The sequence below is a fragment of the Podarcis pityusensis genome, assembly GCF_964106645.2.
Source record: "Podarcis pityusensis genome assembly, chromosome: 12".
NCBI classification, from domain to species: domain Eukaryota; kingdom Metazoa; phylum Chordata; class Lepidosauria; order Squamata; family Lacertidae; genus Podarcis; species Podarcis pityusensis.
Window position 1 is genome coordinate 47,556,568 of NC_138037.1, and position 23,854 is coordinate 47,580,421.

The window sequence follows — 23,854 nt, forward strand, 5'->3', positions numbered from 1 at the left end:
GTCTATTGTGACACTAACAATATCTAGTGATTTCCCAGAAATCAAGATGTTGGGTACAGGACACCAGGCAGCCCTATTATTCATTCCTAAAAGAATATTTATTCATTTCTTCAGAGTGCCTCTTTATAGTGTCTTTATAGTTCTAAATTGAAGGACGCAGATGTGTTGGGCCTCCAGTCCAAATTCTTAAATTAAGCATGAATTGCCTAGGAGATTTCCCAGCCTTGTTGTTTGTTACATCAAACCTACTGCCAGCTTTATTGCTCAGAGATGCAACCACCTCGCCGAGAAGCTCATTTGGGCTCAGCTACAAAAGCTGTAAGTGCTGCCTTGAGACATTCATCGCCTGCTTTCTGCAGGCACCTGCGATTTTTTAATAATGCCATCAAATTCTTGTTGATAGAAGCTGAGCATGTGTAGGATAAGAAAACCTATAAAGAAAAGTTTAATTCTTACCCCCATTATGTCATTCGTTCTGTTTGCTTGGGTTGAAGCTGTCTGCCTTGAAAGGCTGCAAAAGCTTGATGCTGCTATTGTTTGTCTGCTTATATATCAAATGAGTTATTCAGATCGAGCATTGCTAGAATATGAAGGTATCATGAAAAGATCTGGATAAAAGCACTGGATTCTTGTTGTCAAGTAAAAATAGAGCCTTAATATTATCCTCTTCTTTCACAGAAAAGTTTAAGGGTGGTTTTTTTTGTGTGTTTTTTTTTTACAGAACCCAACCAGAATATAGAGCTTAATTAAATTGACAAAATATGTAATATGAGGAGTCCACTTAATTGACCTTTATTAAAGGTTTCTGCCTTGGGTGCAAGCAAGTGTGGGCATCTCATTACAGATTTTTTAAAGTCCTTTTAAATAAGATGTTCTGAAACTGTTTTTTTCTCAAAGAGAATTATTCAAGATTAATGCATGAAAATGCATCAGTATAATTAGGGGTCTGCCACCACAGTTTTCTCAAGTTCATCTTTATAATTTGAAATAAGAGTTCAATCATGTTGAAAATTACTTCTAAGTTTTCCATCTAGCTCTTGAACCCATTGTCCACATTTGGCTTGAACACATTGTCACCATTATTAGTTTTGGGTGATCTGCCTACTACCCTTCCTGGGAAAAGGGATCTTTTCACTGTTGTGCATGCCCTGGTAACCTCCCCATTGGACTACTATAAAGTACTCTACATGGTGCTATTCTTGAATGTAGTTCAGAAAATGCTGTTCAGAATTCAGCAGCATATAACACACAAAAACTATTTTGCATTACCTCCATGAGTTGCCTGTGTCCCCCCACCCCTACCCCCAGGCCCAATTCAAGGTGTTGGTACCTATATTTAAAACCTTTTATAACCTGGGTCTGGGACACTTGGGAGAGTGCCTTCTACCTTGCCTACCTTCCTACTCTTTGAGAGTGGTTACTGAAAAGCCTTCTGCCCGCCACTGCTAAAACATATTTTACAATAGTGATCCCTAAGCTTTGAATTCAGCTTCCTTTTACAGGGCCTTCTCAGTAGTGGCTCCCACCCTGTGGAATGCCCTCCCATCAGATGTTAAGGAGAGGAGTAATTATATAACATTTAGGAAACATCTGAAGGCAGCCCTGTATAGGGAAGCTTTTAAAGGTTTAATGTTTTACTATGTTTTTATATATGCTGGAAGCCGCCCAGAATGGTTGGGACAATCCAGTCAGATGGGCAGTGTACAAATAAATTATTATTATCATTATCAAGTCAGGAATTTGTCACTTTGAACCGTGCATCACCCAGGCTTATTTTAATAGTATGTTGGTATCAGTTTTCCCCTCTGCTTTGGTGTCTTGATTTTCAAAATTTCATGGTGTGTTGTTTTAAATCTAGTTCCTCCCTTTGAGAATGTTATATTGCTTTACTAAACATTATGTAAGTATGTTTAGTTGCCAGCTGTTTTCATAGCCTATAGCACATGATCTACTTCTCGAAGCTGAATCTGCAGGCTTGGCTTTCTCTTGGAGAACGGCCAATGAACTTCTTTATGACAGAAAAGCAGGGACTATTGGGTGCATGGTGGTAATGGGCATTCTGACTTCACCGCAGAAAAGGCTCATTCTGTTTGAACTGCCGCATGTGATACTGTGATGAGTTTATGGCCAGTCCATTTCCATCTGATGGTTTGACAGCATAACATATATGTATTATAAGCTTGTGTCTAGCTGGCAATCGGATAGGGAGCAAGTGGCAAAATTTGTTCTATAAGAATGCAGAGTAGCTGTGTCTTCTCAGCCACCAAGTGATCACCAAAATGTGCAGCAAAACATCCCATGTATGGATCTGGGTTTTAGGGGGAGAAAGGATTTGTTTATATGATGCAAAAGAGGTGGATATTTCCTTGTGTTGTTATTTTTTTATTTATTCTTAGTGGCAGAGAAGTTTCCTAGTTGTGACCCTATGGTTCAGCTTTCCTGAACCAGGGAAATTCTGTTTGAGTCGGTATGATGAGTCACCAAGCAACTTTTGTTTACTCTCTCTTTCTGAAATTTGTCCCTGTTACTTTTGGCAACAAAAACAAACACACAAATATTTCAATTTTTATTGTTACAGCTTTCATACTTCATACCCTTTTTTCAAAAATGTTTTGATATAAACAAATAAAACCCCAGACCAAAAAAAAAAAAAAGGCTTAACAACTACAATGTTGTGACAGCTGAAGTAACATAATGTTGTTGTTGTTTTCTTATTACGGGTCCAGTGCAGAAGAAAACAATCACCATAATCATATTCATTAAACAAAGGGATTTAGGACATCATGAAAAACATCAACTGAGGTTAATTCTCCTGGTATTTGAATCATTATTATTTTTTCCAAATTGTGGCATACAAAGCTCAAAGTATACTTATTAGTATGAAAAATAAAATAACTCCATTCAGGAGAGAAAATGTGTCCTGTTTCACTTGTCTCTTGACCATGGGTTTGATATGTAAGCTTCTCTACAGTGGTGATTTCCCAAATTTTACTGTTCCAGACATTTAAAGTAGGAGTCCTATTTTTTCTTCCTTGGTTGTTACCAAAGGTCTGTCATCAACTATCATGAATCTAATTGAGTCCCTAAATACTCTACCATCCCGCTTTAAGTAAAACCATTAATGTAATACCAGTTTTCAACAGTTGTTTGCCCATTTACAGTGCTCATTTCCTTGAGTTGCTTATCTCCAAACCTCACTGCCTGTGTAACTGCAGTTAAATATAAATGATCTCCTGACCACAACTCCTCCAACACTAGCATATATGTTAATCTCACTGGGGTATATATAATACCATATGTGGATTGCTTTTAAGGTATTTTCTCTGGTATATGGAGACAGATTGCAGCAATTTCACTTTCTAGTAGTTTCACTCTTTGACTAGGAAATTGAATTTCCTTCCCTGCATCTCTTTCCCAAACTGCCCTAAGGATGGCAATCTTTCCTGTGACATCTTTTGTTAATATCTTTGAAACCAAAGCCCTCAATTCATCTTCCTTGGCCAAAACCGAGGCCTCCAATGGCACGAGATCCTCTGCTTGCTTCCTCCAGAATCTTTGTTAGAAATAACATAACAGATCGGCTGGGTATTAAGCCAGTTGACTTGTTTGTTGGGCGATTTATCTCCCAGTTGTTCTCCTGTGCAGGCGTGCTGCGTTCTGCCCAACATTGGGAGGGGCAATGTGTGTATGTGAAATCATGCGATGGGATGAGGCTTGGTGGGGCTGTTGCACCCTCCGAAAGGCCTGATGGGCCCTAGTTGCAGCTGTGGGAGGGCCCAACAGGCTGCAGAATATTGAGGGTGCCCAGCTCCCTCAGTGAAAATTGGGGGGAGGGGCTCAGCTCCCATCGTCCCGCAAAAATGGCATGCCTGCTGTGAGTCAGCAGGTGTTACTATAGAAGGACCTGAGTTGAGTACAATCTCGTTCCTTCCCTTCCCCTTAATTGTGTTTTAGTATTCACACACTGTAGATGGATGGATGATTTATTGCCATCATTTTGGAAGATCCACAAGGGATTAATTTAAATTCCCATGCTATCCATAGCACAGTTGTTCACTGAGTGACCATGTTGCTAGCACCTTGTCTACGTACAGCTTCAGCCTTCATGCTCTTGTTTTGAAGGCTTTCCATTGCTTTCTACCTGATCCTAAATGTCTCTAAACTATTGCTAGATTAGAAATAAACCGTGCACTGACATAGAAGCTATTCTTTGCTAAAAAGGCTGTCCCAGAGCTTTGTCAGCATGGCTTTCTTTCTCTGCCTTTTTGGTTGCTGGAGAAATAAAACTACACTGGCTTTCTGCCACCCCTAAAATCAAATTCAGATGAACCCGGTCCCTGTATAAGTATTTGGGCAGCACACAGAGCTTGCTGGTGGCACTGACTCAGAATTTCCATTTGTGGCCTTTGGAGCCTTCACTTGAGGGGTGGCACTGCTCTGCTTTGCATGATCATGGTGGCTTGAGCAAGGGCAGCTGTATATACGAACAAACCCAGTATGGAAGAAACAGGGCTGTGCACTCCTGAAGTATTCACACTGTGGACAGATTAGGCTGTTGTTTTTTAATGTAGCGCAGATCGTCCTTTTAATCTCTAAAAGAAATTATAATCACAAAATACAGTACAAGACCACTGTGTCAGCCTTTGGATTTGCATGAGAAATCACCCAGCTGGGAATAAGGCTTACCAAAATAAATCATTGTTTGTGCCAGTTGGAATGGACAAACACAGCGGAGGGGAAGCGAGAGAAAAGGAAAGGGCAGGCTAGCAGCAGGGGAGCTTGAGGAATTTCACCTATGTGAACTCTTCTACAGAATGACCTGATCTGTACCTCTCCGACTAATGTGTGGATCAGAACCTAGCCATCAATCAGATTTTGCAGTTCACCAAATGTTGGGACGCAGTTTTAATTTATCAAAATAGGCATTTAAATATGCTATTTTGAGAAGGTTTTTTGTTTTTAAAGAATAGAATCATGGGTAAATAGACAGATTTGTTTATCCTGAGCTAGGACAGTCCAACATGCAGCCATCCTTTATGCTCAAGTGCAGAGGTTACTGAGATAAATTGTGCCCCTTCCAAAGCAATTTGAATCATTCCTACACCAGTTCTCAGATGTTTTCAATCTGTCTGATGCAGGTTAAATCAACCAACTTGGCACTGAGTTGCTGTAAATTCTTAACTTCAACAAGCCTGTAAATAAACCATTTCACATCTTTTTCCAGACCCATTCAGCCATCCTGCATTGCTCTTGAGGGCAATGCTTCAACAGTTAATGCCGCTTATTCACTCACATGTAATAATTATAGTGTCTGCTTCTTAGAGCTGCCAGGAACTGCACCCCACCGGGGTGGAAAGTAGTGACAGCAGCAAAGAACAATGCACTGTACAGAATCCTAAGCAGGGATTTGCTTGTTTGTGTGTAATGAAACTTCAGTGCCTTTCATCACGCTGGAGTAAGTTGTCGTACTAAAAGCTCTTTCTCTGCATTGCAGTCTGGGCAAGTATAGCGCGGGTGTGCTCAAAGGAGACCCAAACAATGGATAATTTAATTTTGCTGTTGTAGTGTTGTGGCTATTGTAATCTCCCTGGCAATTTTCCATAACAAAGGCAAGTACAAAGCTGGCAGATTTAATTATGGCTGCACCGACTGGTAAGAATGGATTAAGGTTTCTGGTACAAGGATGGGGCAACCTGTTCAGGAGATCTTTTATTTTGTGTGCTAGCTCTAGCGTGAAGTGATGTGTAAAGCTGCACATGGATTAAGAGGGCTTGCTGTACAAGGACTTTATAATCATAGGGTTGGAACAAATCTGGGGTTTCATTCCCAATGAAAGTTACTTAAAGCATCAATCCCTGTCTGAACCAAGTATCATCTAGTTAGCCCTTCCAAATAATCTTGGAGGAGCCTTGCCAAACGTCTTGCTTACATGTGCAGTTTGTGTACAACAGTTCCCTTCCTTTCCCTTGTGCTACTGGACTGTGCAGTTGCCACCATTCTCTTTTCTAGCATGTGCCACATTCACAAGAGCTTCTGTGCAACACATGACTCTCTTTGCACCATCAAGGATCATACATGTTGCTCCCATTTCCCTCCCCATCCCCAGCCCATTACTTATTGATTTTTTGCCTCCCTCAACTTTAGCCCTAATAAGAGGAGAGTGTTGCAATGTGCATGAAAGAGTACATTCAAAATGGTTGAATGAAGCTTTTTATTATCCCCAGTGCTTAAGTTAATTAACCAAGTGATTCTCTGAGTAGTTTGTTTCTTAACAGCAGCCTAATAAGAAGCATATTCAATTCCCACTGAATTCACTCTGAGCACAGACGCTACACTACCTTGCCAGAGAGTGTCTTTAGGGAGTGTATAATCATACTTGAACGACCAATATTTTCATAATGGTTTTGTTTATGTGCTAATAAAATTATTGAAGGAAGGAAAGACCAATACAATGCAATGTATCTGCCAGCCACCAATGCTTAGATATACTGGTGTGTCCTGGAACATACTGATGATTAAAATAGATTTCTGGATGCCAAGAAGATGCAGTGGAATTAAGGAAAACACACAAAGGCTCATGAAGCATTTTTATTTACCAGCAGACACAGCCTATGCTCCCCTCTTAGCAGAAGCACTAGGTATCTTATTTTGCTTATGGCAAGTAATAAAACATTTTGCTGAAATTTCTAGCAAGGGGGAAAGGGAAAATAGTGACAACCATCCCAACTGCTGAAAACCTCAGACCACAGAGGAAGGAATGACGCCCTGATTGACTTCTCTCCCTTGCTAGAAACATCAGAAATCTCTTCTCTACTCTTCACCACATGGCAATAACCTGGCCTGCACATTATCTTCCCCTCATTTTCCATTGTATGTGAAAAGGTAGTGGTTGAAGAGACAATTTCAGCCTCTTTGCTTATCTTGTACCAGGCAATTCAACCCCATATTTTCTCTCGGTTTCTCATTTTTCCAATCTTAAGTTCAGTTTTCCACATTTCCTAACCGGTTTGCATTAAAAACATAGTCCTCATGAAAATTCATCAGCACCTTAGTGCAAATCTATCCTAATAGGCATATTTCAATGCAGTTTTGCCTAACCTTCATGATTTCCCCTAATACAGTGGTACCTCGGTTTTCGAACGTCTCTGTTGATGAACATTTCAGTTTTTGAACACCGTAAACCTGGAAGTAAATGCTTCGGTTTTTGAACATGCCTTGGAAGTTGAACATGAAACACAGCTTCCGTATTGAGTTTTCCGTATTGAGTTTTTGGTTTTCGAATGTTTCAGAACTCCAACGGTCTTCCGGAACGGATTACGTTCAAAAACTGAAGTACCACCTTATACTGCTTTTTTAAACATTATTTTCACTATTATATCCTCTGGCAGATCTGACTCAGTTAATTTTCAAGCTCACTGTGAAGTTTAGGAAGTCTTCTTAAGTTCCACGATGGTCTCAACAACATACCCCTCAGATTCATGCTTATTTTTGTTACCGAGCTTTAGATTTTTCATACCATCAAATGGTAATAAAGTTCTGGGTAAGGAAGAGCTGAGGATTTATGCCTCTGTATCAGGGGTTCCCAGTGGTCCATAACCTTCATTCACGTGGTCCGCGGCCTGTCTGTGGATTTGTGGTTGAAGATGGCACATCCATTGCAATGAGTATTCATACTGATTATTAACTTTATTTTTTTGCTTGTTTTTAAAGTTGTATGTTACTGTATTGTAATTTGAATTCTCTGGAATTACAATTGTAGCTGGGGGGCGGGGCGGGCGGGAATTAAATAGTCCACCAAGACTCCATATTGTTCTATACTGCTCGTTGGAAAGCCCCCAACCCAAACAGACCTATTATTGAACACTTGAGAAACTGATAATAGACTAGAAATAGAGTGGCCCACCCAGGCCTAAATTCCATACATACAGAACTGTATTGGCTGGTCTTGATTTTGAGTCAGCCTGGTCTCAAGGGCTCAGGGTGAATAGCAACCACAAAATAGGAGACATTTCCCCGTTCCCAAAAGGTTTACAAGCATATGCTCAGATTGTGACAGTCTAATTTAGTGCAATTAGGATTAACACCTGGGCTTGGTTTTTACTTTAGAAAAGATTCTTTTGATGACCCCTCCCTTTGACCTATGGCTGAGGCTCCAGTTATTTATGAATCTTGCTTAGATTTATGTGTTCCCCTGCTGTTTCCTTTGCTCCCAAGAAACATCAAGGAAGACAGATTGTCTGTTCCATCAGAGTTTAGCTCTGGGGCTGCTAAGCTGCTAATAAAATCCTTAGTGTAAACTAAAGCTGCTTCATTGCTGCTGTATTTTTCACTTGACTGTCACATGTGGTTCCAAGGGACTAGTCCATCAACTACCAAGAGGGGATGGACACACACACACACACACACACACACAGAGAGAGAGAGAGAGAGACTGTTTGCCTTTCTCCAAGCACCTTCCTTTGTGTTCTATGTGAATTGCAATGGAAAACAAAATAGGCAAAATCCTTGTTCAGTGATAGCTGAGCTCTCTCTCAATCTTTTTGGTTTTTATTATTGTTTGCTTTGTATGGCAGTTTAGGAAAGACCCTCTGGAATATTGCAGTGTGACAGCTTCAATAAAACTTCTCCCTTAATGGCTTCTGAATTCTGAGACAAGCCCTGCTATATCTGCCAATGACAGAAGGAACACTTACTTCGCATAATCAATTAATCATGGTTTTGCAAGCTGTACGTGAATTTTCTTGTTGGTTCAAAGCATGGCAACTGATGGAGACAGATTAAAATTAGGAAGAAACAGGAATTAGTGGTTCTGTCCATTCATTAGAGGGAGGCTGGGGAACAATCAGTAAAGGCTAGAATCAGATTCAGGAGACAGTGTCTCACAGTCACCAGTCCAGAAAGAGCTACCACAGTCACCACTTTGAAAGCTTAATTATATACAAAGGCAGTAATATTCATTCATTCATTTGTCCTTGCACTCATTATTTAATAGTTACTTAACATTTATACCTCACTCTTCACCACTTAGGCCTTCAAGGCAGCATACAAATATGCCTGAATAAAGTCCTTTGCAGTGTCAGCAAAGGCAAGCTTCCCAATGTAGATCTTCTGGTTGTCTTGCCCTTGGGAGCAGGGCAAAGAAAAGGCGAGGGGAAAATGGCAGCGGTGGTACAGAATGTGGTGAAGCTCCTTGGCGAACAATATTATAAGGACACGATGGAGCAGTGCCACAACTACAGTGCCCAACTGTGCGCTGAGAGAAGTATTTGATCGCCATTTCTGGACTCGCAGACTGGAGTGGCACAGAGTAACTGCTACATCTGGATGGAGAAGCGGCACAGGGGGCCAGGTTTGGCATCTGGCCAGCTCTATTCCTACCCAGCTTGGGTGGAAAAAATGTCGTGCTCACCCTCCTGAGGATCCAAGGCTTCCCTTTCATTCCATTAAACCAGACACTGAGCAGACCCTAAAGAAAGAGGGTGTGATCTTTCAGGATGGCAGCAGCCTGGAGGCCCTTTTGAGGACGGACTCTCTTGAGGAGCGCAGTCTGCCTGACCCTCATAGCCTTGGCGAGATTCCTGTTGCCAGTAGCGGCACAAAGAAAAGGAACCTGGAACCTGATTATTTATTAGATGATGAGGACTATGAAGAAGACATGCCAAAATGCCGAGGCAAAGCCAAGGGCAAAGGAGCTGGGAGCGCCCGGAAAAAGCTGGATGTAGCCATTTTGGGAGACAACCGTATGCCTCTGACATCTATGGGAAGTGTTACAAGAACCGTCCTGGGCTGAGTTACCACTATGTGCACTCCCACCTATGGAGGAAGAGGGGGAAGACAAGTAAGACTTGCAGCCCCCCCCCCACATGTATCGCAGAAATCTGAGGAGCAGAGATCGAAAAAAGGTCTGGATGGTTTGGCCTTGCCCAACAATTACTGCGACTTTTGCCTTGGAGACTCCAAGATCAAGAAGAAAACGGGGCAACCTGGTTTCATGTTTTCACTGTGGAGGATCAGGGCACCCTTCATGAGTGGCTCCCTGTCTGTCGAATGCTCTCTCTCCAGGGAAGTTCGCCTGGTGCCTTCATTATACACCTTTAGGCACCTGGTAGCATATGAGTAGCCAATACGTTCCTTTTTAACAGTTACCTAGTGATCTTTGTGGCTGTGTAGGGATTTTAACGTGGAACACCCCTGTCCCTTCCTTGTCCAACTCCATAACTTTTACTGTGGCTTTCAGACAGTACAGTCCTCATGAACAGAAGCATCAGCATTTGTGTCATTGATTTCTTACAGTATGTGATATATGCTGGTTGTCTTCTGGGACCATTAAGACCCCAATTGGGGCACTGTATTAAATACCAAATGGCTGGTAAGCCATTTGGGGTTAGTTAACTTTAACTGAATATTAATATGCAGAGGTGGCAGACCTTACTATATGTATGAGGGTGTAAGTCCTAATTAACTCAGTGGGACACACTTCTAAGTAAAAAGGGATAGGAATATGCTGACAGTCATTGAATTCCTTTTATTTCCTGTTCTGTGCATCATTGTTTAGTTGGATATGCAAAAGCAGTTCTCTATAATGATGCTCTAAGGTCTGAATAATAATAATAAAACTGCCCTTCTCAGTTTTTCCGGTGAGACTATCATGCTCCCTCCTGTAACTGCTTCAAGCTGCATCCTAATTTTTAGTAAAGGGAGCCATCAAGGGAATGTTTGTATTTCTTCAGTGATCCATCTGTCATTTCCAGTCACTGGCTTGGAAAAGAAATCCTTTTAGACTGTTCTGCTGCATTTTCCTCAACACCAGCTTCTAGCAACCTGGCAATCAAACCAGTTCAGATGTGACATGATGACACTACATATGCTCTCCAATTGTGCTACCTCACTGTGCACCTCAGCTGCTGGCATACATGGAATTTGTCCTTTGTACTGCTGTTGCGTGCATCCTCTGCCATTCCATTCCTAATAAAATGTGCTTTTCTTTTCTTTTTTCTTTTTGCAATGCCTGCTCCTGCAGACCGTAACTCCGTGGTAGAGCAACTATTTTGCAGGCAAAAGATCCCATGTTCAATCCCCAGAACCTCCAGATAGGTCTGGGTCAAAGACTCCTGCCTGAAACCCTGGAGAGCCACTGCCAGTCCGTGTAGACAATGCTGAAAGAGATTGCCTGATTATCTTAGTATGTGGCAGCATCCTATTTTCACACGCACACACACACCACTCATAAAATATCAAGGTGGTGTAAAACAATTTCTACAAATGCAATAAAACATAAGATACATAAAACTATACAAAATGATTATAAAAATGATTGGCTCATGTTGGGGAGGGGGAAAAAGCGGAATAGGCCTGTCAGCATAAAAGAAAAAAGTCTTCTAGGGATGTCAGTAGCAAGGATGCCTTCTGAATCTCTGCTGTAAAAGTGTTCCACAGCATGGGGCTGGTGACACAAAGTGTCCCACTTCTAGTTGAAGCCAGTCAGGCTTGGGGAACAACCAATGATGCTTCTCCAGATGATCTCCATGATCAGACTGGGATGTAAGGAGTAGTAACACAAAAACCTTAATGTGGCCTGGTAGCATGTGGGTAGCCAATACAGATATTTTAGCAGAGCTGTCCTGTTCTGACAACCACCTGCCTCATCAGCAGTCTGTTCTGGTCCAGTTCTTGCACATCCACCCCTGATTAGATCTTATGGGGAAGCAAAGCTGTATGTCAAGTGTGTACTGATGACACTGTGCTCTGGAACTCTTCATGATTGCTCCCAGTGGCTTCATGCAGATGTTAAATAGCAATGGGGACAAAATAGTGTCCTGTATTTCCATGCACTCTGGCACTTGTCACGGTCCCCCCTGCACCAGTAGCTGTTGAGTCATGCTGGCCACATGAGCCAGAAAGTTGTAGGTGGACAAACACCGGCTCCCTCGGCCTGAAGTGAGATGAGCGCCACACCCCATAGTTGCCTTTGACTGGACTTAACCATCCAGGGGTCCTTTACTCAGCCATGCAGGTAAGAGTTATGCCACCATAATATGGTGCATCCAATACCTATCCCACACATTTGATCTAGGCGTATATAGTCAATAGCATCAAAAGCCATTGAGATGGTCCCTCTCTTAATAAAGGTCATCTCTCAGGGTAACCAAGGCTGATTCAGTCCCCAAACCAGGCCTGAACTGAGACTGAAGTGGGTCTTATGTTCTGTGTCAAACTGGTGTTATTGGATATAGCTGTACTAATCTGAAAAAGCATGGGCTTTTCACTGCTGACATCCAGGATGGAAAAAAATGGTTTAGGCTCTAATTTGATCCTCAGCTAGCAAAGACATTCTGGTAATGATCAGCTAAAATATGTTCCGGGCTTCACAGACCCTTTGATTAATGGGCATGCTGTCAAAAATAACCCCCATTTTCTACCTTAATGCTGAAAAGTGAAGCAAGTAAAAGGGATGAAACCCTGCCATGAAATGTTTTTAAAACAGAATTTTCCACGCAAAACATGTACTACTTTTTTTTTAGAGCATGCCTTGAGCAAAGAATGGCCTAGTTTTGCTTTTGTGTTTTTTTAAATCCTTCTGATTTTCCTGCTGCAGCTCTGTACAACAAATGATGCTGTCATGTACCAGGGCAATTTTGGGCAACTGTAACTGCGTTTTAAAAAATGAGAAGATTGTTTTGTTTTCTTTGTAGAAATATGCTTGATCCCAGTTAAATCTTTTAGCCAATCAATACAGAGTTTAATCATTTTAGTCTTGTCACAAGTTACTTCATTTTTAATTAACAGGGGCCAGTGTGATATGGACTAAGACTGGGGAGACCCATGTCCAACTCCTCACTCATCCACAAATCTCCCTGGGTAACCCTGGGGAAGTCACTGTCTTAGTCTAACCCACCTCACATGGTTGTTTTGAGAATAAAAATGGGAGTGGGGGAGAGAACCATGTGTGTAGTGTTGAGCTCATTGGACAGAAGGTGAGAGAAATGAAAAATCCAATATATTTTGGGTAGAGGTAGCCTGTACAGGTCAGCCAGCCAGAAGAATTACATGGGTCCATGGGAGTGACGGCATATCAGGGGACAGAATTGCCTGGACTACAGGACACAGTTTTCCTATTCCTGGCTTTCATCAATTAATTTTGTTTTCTCAGGTCCAATACAATTGCCATGGAGTATTTCTTCTTTCTTACTGACCTGCATAGGCTACCTCTACTCAAAATACATTGCAATGGTTGTTGGAAAGACAGCCTTTGCAGGCTTGAAATTCTGGCTTAAAAGGCAAGGATATCTGGGCAATCCTTTTATATCTACAGGATGAGATGCAACATAGCACAAGCAGGAGTTCACTCATGCAGTGGGGTTACTCCTCCCTCCCCTCCTCTCTACAGAAGCCTGCACCCCAAAGATCTTTTGCAGAGAGATGAGGGACAATTTGGAGCACATTTGGGGGAGTGCAGAGGGGGACTGGAGGAAAGAATAAGATAAACTGAAAATCCTGTAATGCATGTGGATTTCCATTGCACAAACAGGTGGAGTTAACTAGATGTCACCCTCTGTCTCTAAATGTAAAGAAAGCCTCTAAGAATGGACTGTGGGTGCACATGCAAATTAATGACACGATGACTGCAACCAATGTGAATGAGCCATCATGGATATCAAACCTTAGCTAGAACTTTCACCTCAAGTTTAACTCTTTCCCATGGAGTCAGTTCACACATTCAGCTGCCAGGAATCACAGGTAGGGAGCCAGCCCTATGCTGCTATTGTATTTTGTTGCAAATGAAAAGACGTTTGGTTGGCGTTCTAGTAATTCCACTTAGCGCTATGAGGTAATGCAACTTAGAAATGGTACAGTTATAAACAGATGATGGGCTTCATTCAGATTTTCTATCTCTTAAAGCGTTTAATTCTGTCTCAGCCTAATGCTAAGCAACATCTTGTCTGCTTGCTTGGAAATTTAGTGATGGCTCTTATTTCCCCTGACAAGTCAGAGAGCTAGCTTGATGGCTATTGGCTGGCTTTTCTGTTTGCTGGTAGGATTTGTACTGCAGCCTTACCTCCTGAATTAATGGCAGACTGTTCTATTATGATGCCCTGAATAACCATGGTGCCACTTGTCAAGGAGATAACGTTTGATGCTCAGGAGTGCGGACTTAGAAGGGAGGAAGATGAACAGCATCATTGTTAATTCTTTAATACGTAAAACTACTTAGCCAGCCACAGTTAGATCAAAGCCTCCCTTGAAAAGATTGTGGTTTCAGGATAGAAGATCCTGGAAGTGGTTTGGATGGCTACATTATAGCTGGTAGCCCTGGGATGAAAAAAAAATAGTGTGAAATTGTCTCTAGGTTCAAATAGCCTTTGTTTTCAGTTCTGAACGAATTTCCTTGTGTATGTGTGTTACTATCTTTTATATGTACTTTGAGACATCGAAAAGAAGCTGAAGCTTGTTTGTCTGCAATGACTAATTGTCCTATCAGCAAACATATTGAGAGAGTTGGTAGCAATCACTAATTTGTTTACAGGGCAATCCTAGAAGTAACTGGATTCAATGAGACTTACTTTCAGGTAAGTGTATGTAGACTTGCTGCTACATATACTTACAAACTGTGTATAAGCCACCGCAGTGCCAAGAATAGGCCTCCAGGATGGTTTATAATGTAAGCAAAATAATTGATAAAGAATAATACAGATAGTAGTATCAGCTGCATATCAGTTCACCAAAAGTTTGGATAAATAGGAAAGTTTTTAATTGGCATCTAAAAGATAACAGTGTAGAAGACTGACAAATCCATATTTGTATTTCTATACAAGTGTTATATGTATAAGGGTTGTACAAACAATGCAAAATGTGGCAGTATTAAAATGCACCTGTTCAGAAGAATATTCTATTCTCAAAAAAGTCAGCATTCTGTGCCCACTGAGCATGTTCAGTCCTCATTTGGATGTTTTGGGGATTCCCTCCAATTAGTTTTTTTTTTTAATGAAAAGCTTTTATTTTTTGTACATTTACGAACTTTGTGTTCCCCCAGAACATGCTGGCATCTTCCTCTTGTGCATGGATTGTGCTGTTTTGACTAAATAAGGATCAGCCTTTGACTAGATCACTGTTATGGATATGATATTTGCAATGTATTGGGAAAACAGAGGCACCCTATTCCATTGAGTCTCTCTTGTGCTGCATCTGAATAAGATGGATTCACACAGCATGCTCACTCACTGTAAGGCCATCTTTCTGTGGCAAAGAGCCATTTGAAACCTGGCTTTTGGATGGGTTTGTCAGGTCTTACTTTACTGATAGTTACTGCAATCCTGGCTTGACATAGCATGAATTGTCTGGGGAAGGAAATGCTATAAAGGAATATTGCACTAGTACAATTGCTGGTTTAATATTCTCTTTGCCTTTGCATGCATATTTGTGTGCTTGTATTTCACATTGTTTTAATGATTTACTTAAACAGCAGTTTTATATTATTGTTGTTTGAATAGAGCAATCTCAGCACCTAAATATTCTTTATAAACATGTGTGACTCACAGCTGTCAGATTAAAGGATTTTGAGGTCTGGGTTTCAAATGTTTACTGCTTTCTGAAATTAGACTGCATGGTTCAGCAAAGTATATTCCCTCTTATATAGCCAGCTATTATTCCACTGAAAAGTCAACCCTTTTACAAGGGACTGGGATTTAGTAAAGTGCTGTGGCGGTCAAGTGATAAAAGGTATGTCACATAGAATGTATGGGTAGCACATGGTAGTATCATTCATTCCTCAGCTTATGCTGTAAAAAAACACATTGGTGGAGAAGACTGAATGCTTTTTTTCTATTTAGAGAATTCCCCAGTGGCACATTTTACCTGGGTTTTGAGATGGCTCATTAATAACTTTTAGTAAATGAGAAGAGGCAGTTAAGAAAAGATGCCAAGATACTGAATAGGTTATTCCTTTGAAACACACCAAATGTTAAATGGCTAATATAGAATAATGTTGCTTTCCCATTACTTCCATCAGCTCCTGTTGGCATGTGGTGGTAGCAGAACAGGGACTGGGAACCTGTGACCCTCCAAATGTTGTTGCACTATGATTATTATCATTCCTGACCTTTGTCATGCTGGCTGTCATAGGTTCCCTTCCTCCGATTAATTTTTTTTCTCAGTAGTGGCAGCCCAGTTCTGAAGAATGCATTGTACACTTTCAAGAGACAGATGAGAACAGTGTTGTTGTGCAGTGTTTGTCCTTCCAAAGTAGCTGTGGTTTTTAATAGGTATTTATTTTTTGAATTACTTTTATTCATTAAATGCCTTTGTGACCCACCTTTCTTCCTAAGCATGAGTACAGCGACCATAGGTCTACTATACAGAAGTGACCCCTTTCATTGAAGGGATCCTCTGTTTGAATGACTGTCTGGTCCACAACCAGTTAAAACAAAACAAAACTGGAAGAAGCAGGGTCAGCCCAGGATGTTCTGCTGCCTGATGCAGAAGACAAGATGGTGATCCCATTCCCCAGAAAAAGTCAATGTGGGCAACGAAATAGCGTCCTCCACAGAAACTGAGGGAAGCAGGGTAGTTTGGAGAACTGGGTACAAGACAGGCTGCATGGTCCACAAATCTCAGTCCTCAAATAGAGGGGGATGCTAACCCCTTCCCAACACTTGCTGCCTGAGGTGGTTGCCTCACTTTGCCTAATGATAAGAAGGGAGAGAAGGGGTCTGGAAGTTGCCCATCAACAGGCTGAGCTGCTATACAGATCACTTGTTTACAGCCTTCGCAGCTATGCCCTGTATTTCTGTTTAAATTATAACAGTTATTTCTAAATTTGTCTAAATTAGAATATGCTTCCACCCCCTCAAATCTGTGTCTTCTTTTTGGGTACTGTGTAAGTCTCCACCTCCAATATACTCAGGGGAAGGATACAATTTAAGATACAACAAAGACCTCCAGTTTTTGTTCTTCTCCCACTCTTCACTCAAAAATTACAAGCCCTACTACTTATGTCTGGAATGCATTATATGTGCTGGGTTGTACAGAAAAGTAGCTCTGTTGCTAAGGAATCACAGCAGCCACAATACAGCAATGTGTTACAGCATGAAAAGGGCTGGTTTCTATGGATTCTGGCAAACAGCATGTAGTGGGAATTCCCTTTGGATACACATTACATTAATCTTTCCATCTCACATCAGAATTGTAGTAAATTAATTTATGTTCCAATATCGCGGCTTGGCTGTGGAGCACTCTGAATGAACAGTTGTAAACACAAATGAAACAAATGGGTCTCCTGTGAGCTTTAGTTGCCATTTTTTCCTGTTGTCTCAGCAAAGCAATTGTGGAACACTCAAATTATTTTCAAATTTCCTTACAAATGTGCTGTTCGGGATTCTAGACGCTTGGCCTCCTTCTTTCCTCACACAGCTGCACCAAAGAAAGAGGCACATGTTTTTCACTGTACGCCTCTAAGTGGCAAGCGTATGGCTGGCATTTGTTAACACAGGAATAAAAGCAGACCTAATGTAGTCTGTGGCAATACTAACCAAGACAGGGAGTGTACAGCATGGGTTATAAGAGCACCTTTTGTACTTGTTCTCTTTGTTTGTGGCTCTTAGCATTTGTGTTACAGACTGGTCTCCACAGTAGTCTCTGTGATGTGGAGGTTGTACTCACAGTAGACTTGCAGTATTGGAAGCGAGACAGCAGCTGCAGGTGACAGAGGTGGCGGGCATTTAAATTTCCCACAATGTGCTAATATAGCTTCACTCCACGACATTACAGGAAATATAAATGGTAGCTCCCCAGAACTAGCCAGGATGCTAATGACAGGGTTTGGGTAACACCAGTCCTAAGTATGGTATTTGCTGTTACCGGCATTCCAACACCTCCTCCTCCCAGTCTGCTCCCTCTGACTACTCATCATTGTCCCACCACCAATCCCCTGGCTCTGAGCCTTCTTCCCCTGAGGGTTGCCCCCTACCACTCTTCTGCATCCAGCTAGTCCATGACATAGCCTCAGGGTGAGTTATCATCATTATTGTTACAATTAGTGTTCGGCAAAGTAGATAAATCCTCTGTTTACTTGATCCAAGGACATTTCTGCCCACATAATGAAAAGAGAACTAACATGGAAGTAAGCCCCACTGTTTTCAGTGGACCCTACCAGTCCAAACCTATATGTGTTTATTCAGAAGTAAGTACCACTGAGCTTACTTTTAGATAACTAGGTATAGGGTTGTAGCCACATTCCCAGGAACGTATACTTCAAATTGTAGCTTAAAATTATTTAATGTGTCTTTTGGCCTTGTTCAGTTCACATAAGGGACAGTAAACATCACATGCTGTCTCAGAGAGGGGAGGGTGGGAAGAAAGACATTTTAAGAAGAAAGGAGACCATTCCTCGCCCACCCCTGGGGCTCAGAATAAGATGTTAAATCTGAAACCCTCCTGAAGGTTGAAAATCTACTTGTGCTCTAGACACATGAATTGATACAGAAACAGCTGGGCACAGCTTAGTGAGCAGTTGTCAATAGCATGAAATTTATTATTATAATTGGCCGTAGATGATATTGCTGGAAGGGTCACCTGTAAAAGCAAGGAGTGAATTGACCTGGAGCTTTTTAAAAAATCCAGGTCTTTGAGGTCAGAATTTAATAATGCTGAGAGAGTCTTATATTAGCAAGCTCTGGGTTCTAAACAACCAAGCAAGACTAGATTGGGGCAATGCAGTTCTGAAGCTATACTGACCAAAGGGATGGCCACTTACGCAAAAAGAGAACGATGGAGACAATTTGAAGAGGCGTCTAAAGATGGATGTGAGATGCTGCTGCTGAAGAAGACTGCTTTAATCCAAACAGATTTTCTTTCAGTCATTTTAAAAGTAATACTACATTCATGAATTTTATGTGAGCATGGATTTGTAGAGGTCACATTTTGAAGTTATTGTTTAGCATGACTTCATCCACTGAAGATAAGTGGATTGTATGCAAAACTTTATAAGTAAAACATGACCATTAGAAGTGATGCTAAAGGATGATCTGAAATTAAAGTAGTATAGGACAACTAGGGCAATGTAATTGGTTTGGCTCTATCACATTTATGGAAGACTATAAACTCCAGATTTTATTAGGAATTCAGTTCAGTTCACATTTAAAGGTGAACCTATATATTTTGCACTTTATGAAACAATATTCAAACTGAAACACAAGCATCCTTTGAAATTCACACTTCTCTGAATTTTGCAGTGCAGTTCCCCTGCTGGGTAATGTGCATGAAAATGTGTATACTAGGGTAAGGTGTGCACAGAAATGCATATGTAAGTGAAAGTAGCATATGAAAATTAATTACATTACAGGAAAGTGTCAGAAATTTGTAGATTCACCCCTCCCTAGCTTTGTTTAACTTTTTGCTTTTTCACAGTAGTTCTCCTGGGATATCTGAGGAGGAAAGGGTTTTTGTGTGCATATACCGTATTTTTCGCTCTATAAGACACACCAGACCATAAGACGCACCTAGTTTTTGAAGGAGGAAAACAAGAAAAAAAATATTCTGAATCTCAGAAGCCAGAACAACAAGAGGGATAGCTGCGCAGCGAAAGCAGCGATTCCTCTTGCTGTTCTGGCTTCTGGGATAGCTGCGCAGCCTGCATTCGCTCCATAAGACGCACACACATTTCCCCTTACTTTTTAGGAGGGAAAAAGTGAGTCTTATAGAGCAAAAAATACGGTAACTTGCTGAAAGCAGGTTGCATGATCATAGGATAATTTATTGATCATCTTTGATAATGTTTTTGTACGATCCTTTCTGATAAATGGTAGGCATCTACTTGGGGTTATTCTTGTTGTTGCCATGGAGACTTCTGTACACAGCTGCAATTTGGAAGGGGGATCCTGTGGTTCAGTTATTTTTGTTGCACTGGAGATGCTGCAGCAGGAACATATTCCTCCTCCCAGCTGTTCATTAATTTCATCCATGTGCATACCTTCAATTTTCTCAGTCCATTCCATGTGTGCCATCTAGAAAGACCTCATGCCGGATAAATCAGTTAATCTCTGAACTGCCACCACCCCACTGTGCTCTTGCATTGTATGCTAATTTTAAAAACATGGTTTTTAAAACTAGCTGTATGTGTTCCTAGAGTTGAACTGCATAATGAATATACATCTTTAATTCTGCCATGACAGACTAATCTCAAAAATACAGAAGTGTGTCTTCGATGTAGGAACAAATCAAAGAATAATTTTGGCTACCACCAGAAGGAAGTTGATATATACATATCACAGGATAACGCAACCTTATCTGGCTAACCATGTCAAGACCACTATCAGACTGGAGCGAGGGTGGACTTTGGTAATATGGTGTTCTGAGTGAGGACAAAATTTGGCACCCCCACCAACTTTTAATAGGTACCCATCTAAATATAGGTTTGTGGTAGAAGAAGAAGAATTTGCACCCCCTCGGCTGAGCGCCCTTTGCCAGGGGACCGCCCTCACTGCTCTAAATCCCACGCTGGTCTGGAGTCATCCACAAATGTACAGGATGAATAGATAGGAAGGTCACATATTTCCTAGCACAATAGGAACATACTTTTGCAGCTCTTCAAGCCTGCTTCCTTCTAATGAGTTTCAAATGCTCAAGTTGTTTATCTTTCACTGGTGACATTCAAAACTCTCTCTCTCCCTACACACATGCAAAAAGAGAGCAAATGTTGGTCTTAGCATCAGGCTGGCACCAGGTAGGTGTGAGCTGACCTTGATGGCTCATTTGAATTGCTTATTAATCACCAATGCACCAGTAAGAAAAATCTCAGAACACTATGGTCAGACTATTGTTTATTTCTTGTATGCCTGTTGATACCTAACAATACTGTGTAGAAAATACTGTTTGACAGTAAGGTGTGGTTAACTGTTTGAAGAGAAAAGCAACATTTAAACGTTACCCTAGCTAGTGTTTGAAACTCCCATTGTTCTAGGCACATTTTGCAACAGGGGATTTCATTAGCGTGAGCAGTTTCTGAGCTCTGAGCATAGTACTGTGCCTAAGATTTCAGATTAAAACTGCAGAGTGGAAGGAAAGGAGGACCCTTTTCTGCTTCCCTACTTCCAGCTACTCTCTGAAGACTGGAGAAAAGACCTTCTTAAGAATTTAGGGGGAGTGGGCAGGGGAAGGACTAAACCATATGAAAAATGAACATAATATTTTAGCTGCTGTTCATTCATTTTCAGCTTTGTATTCTTGTTATTAAAAAAAATTGTGCCTAGACATTCTGTTGTTGTGCCCAAAACCTAGGTTAAAGGTCCCATTTAGCTCCTAGCTTTCATATATCGGTTTGTAACACCGACATTAGCTACTAAGCAAGGTTTTGTAGTAAAATCCATCCGTCTGGCATGAAACAGTGGGGAGAATTGAGATGCATCTTGACATCCTGTCTGGCACCATTGCTGTTGCCTTTGTTTTTGCAGGAAAGCTACTGCAAGGAATAATTTCTCTAATGGACATATTCTCTGCCAGGGGCTTGAGTCCATGATATGTATGTCAGCCATTTTAATTAAGAGACTGGAATTAAATCTTCTCAGTAATTAACCTTCCTTTACAGTTGCACCACTTTTTACTTTCCCTTTGATGTGAGAAAGGAATAATAGCTCGATATGCAGAAAAATCAATACCCTTTCCTTTACACATATTTCTTCTCCCTGCCCCACCCCAGCTCCAGCAGTTCACATCTGATAAAGGTGATGTGCTTCTGCCAAGAAAACAAACTCTCTAGGTTCCTTTCCACATAAGAAGCTACATGGGTGAATTGGTTCCTAAGCTATGGGGGAGCTAGTGATGAGCAAACTCTTCTTCACTGCTCTGTTCAGAGTTGGCCCATCTCGAATAAATTATTTTTGCTGCTATACAAGTTGATTGATGTCATCAGGAGTATGATGGGGTCCAGAGGTCTCTCTGATCCCAACCATACTGTGAGCCCTTCTTTGTCACCCCGTTCCCTTCCCCTTCTTTCCCCACTTATCTGGCAGCACCAACTCCTGCCAGGGGCTGTGCTCCATCCAAAGCCCAGCAGCAGCTCACTGGGTGGGGCACCATATCAGCTTCCTGGCAGATGGGTTGCTGCTGCTTAATGGGAAGGAGAGAGGGTGGTGGAGGCAGTAGGGAGGTCAGCACAGTGCAGATGCCTCCCCATCTCCTCCTCCTCTGCCTTGGCTTCTAGGGCTTTCTTTCTTGGCAATGACCACACAAGGGCTGTAGCACACCAGGTACATCTGATTCACCCTTTCACTCACAAACACAGAGTGCCATGTTAGATACAGGAAGCTGACTTATACCAAATCATACCATTGGTCCATCTAGCTCTGTATGGGCTATGCTAACTGGCAGCAGCTTTCCAGGGTTTTGGACTGGGTCCACTCCCAGCCCTACCTGGAGATCCCAGGAATTGAACCTAGGACCCCCTGCATGCCGAGCATGAGCTTGATCCCTTTCCTTCATTTATTTAGTAGGGCCTTGCAGAACCAGGCAGAATTAACTGTGCTTTATAATTGGGTTGGTTTTTGTTTACTGGCATAATGCAAAGTAAACTCTTTGTGCAATGAAGCTAGAAGTGTGGGGAGGAAAACGACATTTTAACTTATGTGGGATAACAGTTATTTTTGTAGCCTTCCCCACATCTATAGTACTTTTCAGTTATCTCGTTCATTACTGGCTTTTATGGTACGATATTGTTCAAGCATTAATGACTTGAATGAAGACGTCTTTCATCTGCAATCAAAGGTTGGCAGTTCTGCACGTTTCCATTTTTGTCTTGCTTGTTACCTTTTGGGGATGGTTAGGAGGATCAGTCTTTTAAGCACAGCGATTCTAGTAAAATGGAATGGTTACCTGAAATAGCATCTCCATAGCTAATTCTGCTATAAGTCAACCTGACACTAAAGGGTATCGCAAAGACCACAAAAAGGAAAGGTAATAAATAAGACATTGAACAAATGCTAATTGGGCTCTTTTTTGTTTTATTTTTACTGCTAGATGTGTCTGACTCTGGATCCTGGAGCTAAATTACCGTGAATGTTCAAACTATGAAAGTTAGTGATTTAATTTCTACAGCCCACCAATTAGGGACTATGCTGGTGGTGAAAATAGCATATAAAACTTATCATGGGAGAAGTTGCTTGCAGACATGGGTATGTTAGTCTAAGTGCATTCAATTTATTAATATAAATTCACATTAAAGTACTGAAGAATTTTCATGAGGATTTTTAAAAAATGTGCAGAAATATGGAGAACTGAATTTAAGACTGGAAAAAGGAGAAACTAAAAGCATTGAAATTGACAGATCCTTCAATCCCCAGTGATGACTCATGTGTTGTCTCCACACAGAGGCAGCTAGTGAGCGCACTGTAGAATTGCAACCTAGCACATATTATTAGTTCTGAGATGCTTGAGTAAATGTAGTACACATGACTGTAGAGCTAGTTTCAAGTATTCATTATACCAACAAGATATTTTCAGACACAGCAGTGATTTGCAGAGGACCTTTAAACTGGGAAGTAGTCCTTCATCCTCAATGCATCTTGTTGAAGCTAAAGTTCATTCTTAATTTACAACATTTTGTACTCAAATTTTGTCGTCATTTTATCCTACTTAGTTTAAGCATTACTAAGCCACCCCACCTTACCCTTTCTTAGCATTGTTTCCACAGCAATCAATGCCCAATAAAAAGTTTTCTTTCTTCGGAATTTCACTGTGTGCTCCCCTTGACTTAATTTTGTCTCTAAATCCCACTACCTCTCCATCCAGTATTTGCCCTCCTATCTTCACAACTTAGCCCTCAGTTTCCCAAACTTGGCAGCTTGCCTCTCCTTATCTTCCTTCCTAA

General features: G+C 41.3%; 1 protein-coding gene and 1 pseudogene across 4 annotated transcripts in view; both read left to right on the forward strand.

Annotated features, from left to right (window-relative positions):
• The window catches only part of TMEM108 (transmembrane protein 108), a 190,968-nt gene that overhangs the window by 39,029 nt on the left and 128,085 nt on the right, over nucleotides 1-23,854 (forward strand). The window lies entirely within an intron of this gene.
• LOC308458986 (zinc finger protein ubi-d4 pseudogene) lies at nucleotides 9,024-10,028 on the forward strand (annotated as a pseudogene). The gene has a single exon. The product of its transcript is annotated as a zinc finger protein ubi-d4 pseudogene (transcript).